The 3792-nt window shown below is 34.1% G+C and overlaps 1 protein-coding gene across 1 annotated transcript in view; it reads left to right on the top strand.

The window, feature by feature from the left end:
- Positions 1 to 566: 566 nt before the first annotated feature.
- LOC106870391 (haloacid dehalogenase-like hydrolase domain-containing protein 3) overlaps positions 567 to 3792 on the top strand; it is a 20192-nt gene continuing 16966 nt past the window's right edge. The window contains exon 1 of the mRNA XM_014916436.2: positions 567 to 768. The gene's annotated coding sequence lies outside the window, so the exon portion shown is untranslated. The remainder of the gene's footprint in view (positions 769 to 3792) is intronic.

Below are 3792 nucleotides of genomic sequence, written 5' to 3'. Positions count from 1 at the left end.
ACTACTTAAAAACTTCCTTATTAAAATATTGCGTAATGAAATCGGTTCATTCTTTTTGAATAACCCTGAAATATTCAAATGCTTTCACACTAAAAGATTTTTTTCTATATTGTCTCTATTTGTCATTAAATAAAAAAAAATTACAATGATTTCGATTTCACAGATTTTCTTGCTTATTTCTCTGTTTCTGTATTAAAGAAATATTTTCAAATTATTTCACTCTAACAGAATTTTTTTTTTCTTTAGCTTGTATTAAATAATTTTGAAATTTTACTTTTGTTTTTCTCATAACCCGTTAAAATAATTGCTTTATGTTTTTAACTTATGTCTCTACTTTTATGTTCTGGGTGAGTAGACATGTATAAATTTATATGTATACAGAGATATTTTAAGAGTGTCCCGTATATCTAATTTTCTAATCTGGCAACCCTAAATTAAACCCCTCAAAGCGATGCCCCAGCATGGCCGCAATTCAGTGGTTTCCGTGTTAGTTGTACGCTGAAATAGGAAACTACCAACGGACTTTCTTTAACCGGAAGTTTTGTTCTGCTAAAGTTTCATTCTGAACAACACTATGCAGATTTATTACTTGTTAGAAGAGAGAGAGAGAAGAGCGAAGTGAAAATAAAGTAGGACATTGCTGAAGGTGAATTGGAAGTCGCTAGTAGTGGATTTTTTAAATTCATTATCTAAAATTGGTAAAAGGTGATAAAAAGAAATCAAGACTAGTGGTAGAAGTGAATATCACTGTTTTATCTAGCAACAATTGTAAGTAAATAAGTTCAATATAATTATTGTCTCTTATCAACATCATTTCATCGCAACCCTGTCAGTTATTTCCCCCTATCTAAAACAATCAGAAACCGAGTAATAGACAAACATCACTTCTTGATAGTGCAGGTCCAACATTTCATTAAAATTTTTATCTTACTCATTTTTCTCTTACTAATAATAACGCACAACATTCTCTTCAAATTAGGTTAGTTTTGTTTTGCATCTCCATCGCCTTCATTGCAATGTAATGCTAAAGGGAAATAACCAAAGTAAAAGCTGACCGATCGAATGATGCTACCCACCTAGAAAAGACGTAAGATTTCATTCAATGTATGATCGAAGTTTTTGACAGAAGCGAATCTTTCGACCAATTCATTTCTCATTCTGACATTTTTATTATGTCAGTCACCAGTGATGGGACATGCAAAGTTCTACTTTTGCAATTTAATATTTTAATCATGGAACTTATGTAATACAGTTGTTACCAAAACAAACATTGATATCTTACACACGTCGAAAACACCGGCTTTATAGCATGATATTGTATTATGTTCATGCTTTTCAGCAACGAAAATGAAATAGAAAAAACAAATCAAGATGTAAACTTGGCATATTTTCTCTTAATTCCGATTGTAGAAGCGATCTTTGGTTTTACGAAGATATTTCTGAGGTACCTAAAATCAAAAGCTTGTTTTAGAATAAATGGTAAATGGAGAAATTCGGGATGTATAAAAAATAAATATGGTTTACTTGAAATAACGAAACAAAAACAAAACATTGTTTTACTTTTTACTTGTTCCAGTCATTAGACTGCGGCCATACTGGGGTACCACCTTGAAATTTTTTTAGTCGAATGAATTGACCCCAGTACTCGTTTTTTTAAACCTGGTACATATTCTATTGTTTATTTTTTGCCGAACCGCTAAGTTACGGGGACAAACACACACCAGCACCGGTTGCCAAACGGTGATGGGAGACAAACAAACACAAAGATACACACACGCTCAGGGTTTCTTTCAGTTTCCGTCTACCAAATCCACTCATAAGGCTTTAGTCAGCCCAAGGATATAGTAGGAGATACTTACCCAAGGTGTCACACAGTAGGATTGAACTCTGAGCCATATGGTTGGAAAGTAAGCTTCTTATCACACTGCTATGCCTGCGCCTAATTTAAGATGTTTGCAACACCTTAACTTAAGTAGTTTGACGCTACTTAACTTCAGGGATCGAACGAGAACCGGTGTTTTCAACGTGATATGGCCGTAGAGTAAACTTTCATTACAACATATATTGCAGGGAGTGAAAAAACATTTTTGTCCATACTTTGATTTTGATATGTAATGATGTAAAGGATACTTTAATTTTAAAAGTGTATTAAGAGAAAAAAGTCGAAAATCTTTTAGGTACTTGGAAGTATTTTATTTAAAAACATTAATTATAATGTGTAATGTTGTACGAGAATCGGCAGAAATTTTGAAAAGATCGATGAGTAAACAATATTGTTTTCAAAGATACAGAAATAATTTTTTTTTTTAATTCTCAAACGCGTGATAATGCTAATAAATAGCGTGATCAAGGATAAATTATCCAGGTACTACTAAAGCAGCGCGGACCCGAACGCGCAGTGGCGCGTCCGCGCTAGCTAGTCGTGAGTGGTCGATCCTAACCCTAACCCTAACCCTAAACACGTATTCATTTGCACACGCGGGTTAGGGATAGGGTTAGGGTTAGGGACAGGGTTAGGGTTAGGGTTAGGGATAGGGTTAGGGTTAGGATCGACCACTCAAGACTAGCTAGCTCGGACGCGCGACTGCGCGTTCGGGTCCGCGCTGCTTTAGTAGTACCAATTATCCATACATTGCAAAAAAATAGGTTACCGGCCAGAAGGAAACCATGATGTTTTTAAAATATTACCCGCTTTTCTTTGTTGAAATTACGCTACAATTCACTCTATTTACCGCATAAGTCTGTAATTTATTGTTTTTTTTTTATATGTAGTTAACACGCGGAATTGAAATCGAAGTAGAGTAAAAATGTAACAATTATTTTCATAAAATCATGTTGACTTAATCGGCTAAAATATATTTTAGAGGTGTAAAATTAATAGGAAAAGGATCGATATTTTGCAGTATATAGAGGGAATTTAATAAGTTCAAATCCGTCTCAAGTTGACGAGTCAAATTCTTTACGACATAATGTACTAAGTTAATAGAGAATAAATATATATATCTGCTTAGTATATCACACCATGTTAATGTTGACAAACATCAACAGTTAGTGTAGAATTATCTCCCCTACATTAATCACAAATTTTAATTTTTTGCATTTTCGTTTTAAAAAAACAAGAAAAATTGCACCTGAGTGTCGTGTTCATTTGACTTGATCTTTTCTTTTACTTGTTTCAATCATTAGACTGCAGCCTTTCTGGGGCACTTTGAAGGGTTTAGTCGAATAAAATCGACTTCAGTATTTTTTTTAAAGTCTGGCACTTATTCTATCGGCTCTTTTTGCCCAACCGCCAGGTAACTGGGAGGTAAACAAACCAGCACAGGTTAAGCAGCGGTATGGGTCAAACACAAACATAAGGACGCGCATATATATTTATGATAGATCGCTAGCCACTATACCTTTTTCTATTTTCTCTCCCTAATTATTTCTGTATTTCTTTCTGTCGAAGAGCGTAGGCTCGAAACGTAAAAGACTTTCTCACTTCTCGAGCGTTAAACTAATACATCTGTTTGTTGTTTACACACCCGTCTTCGTCTTTTTTTTTTTCTTTTTTGTAAATTCTCACTATATTATGATTGACCGTTGACTGAACACTATTCAATTTTTTTTCTCCGTGTTTTTCTCCTTGTCTCCGTATTCTTTCTGTTGAAGAGCGTAGCTCGAAACGTCAAAGACTTTCCGTATTCCCGAGCGTCATACTAATATATACTTTTGTTATTTACACCACCTGTCCTCGTCTGTTGTTATTTTTTGTATAATCTCCCATATATATATATATATATATATATA

Source organism: Octopus bimaculoides, chromosome 2 (genome assembly GCF_001194135.2).
Source record: "Octopus bimaculoides isolate UCB-OBI-ISO-001 chromosome 2, ASM119413v2, whole genome shotgun sequence".
Lineage (NCBI taxonomy): Eukaryota > Metazoa > Mollusca > Cephalopoda > Octopoda > Octopodidae > Octopus > Octopus bimaculoides.
Note: the sequence above shows the minus strand (reverse complement) of the source record. Positions and strands in the feature narration are given on the sequence as shown.